The sequence below is a fragment of the Sinocyclocheilus anshuiensis genome, unplaced genomic scaffold, assembly GCF_001515605.1.
Source record: "Sinocyclocheilus anshuiensis isolate Anshui unplaced genomic scaffold, SAMN03320099.WGS_v1.1 scaffold743, whole genome shotgun sequence".
NCBI lineage: Eukaryota > Metazoa > Chordata > Actinopteri > Cypriniformes > Cyprinidae > Sinocyclocheilus > Sinocyclocheilus anshuiensis.
Genome location: NW_015552601.1, coordinates 546,420 through 546,747, shown reverse-complemented (window position 1 = coordinate 546,747; position 328 = coordinate 546,420). Strand labels below are relative to the sequence as shown.

At 52.1% G+C, this 328-nt stretch overlaps 1 protein-coding gene across 1 annotated transcript in view; it reads left to right on the top strand.

Moving 5' to 3' along the window:
• The window catches only part of LOC107665770 (myosin-IIIb), a 45,065-nt gene that overhangs the window by 22,070 nt on the left and 22,667 nt on the right, over window positions 1-328 (top strand). The window lies entirely within an intron of this gene.

Sequence of the window (328 nt, the reverse complement as noted above, 5' to 3'; positions counted from 1 at the left end):
AAAACTGCGGGGCAGCGCTAAAAAGTTTGTTCCTGAATGTCTGAGTTCGGCCGCAACGTGATCTGTGTGTGCGACTAAACTTAACATCAAACGGCACACAGACGTGCATGTTCGGCTAGAGTCGCTTTGAACTCGTGCATCTTCGGAAGCGGAGCTGCGCTGAAAGTTACAAAAAATGTCGTGCACACCGCCACGGGAAGCGACGTCGCACGCACTCAAAGCGAACTTCCGCCAACACCGTGATGACGTCATATTTGCCGTGCGCACCTAAGCGAACTTGCGGACGCGTCGAGTATAAATCAGCCTTGAGCGTGTGTGTTACAACTCT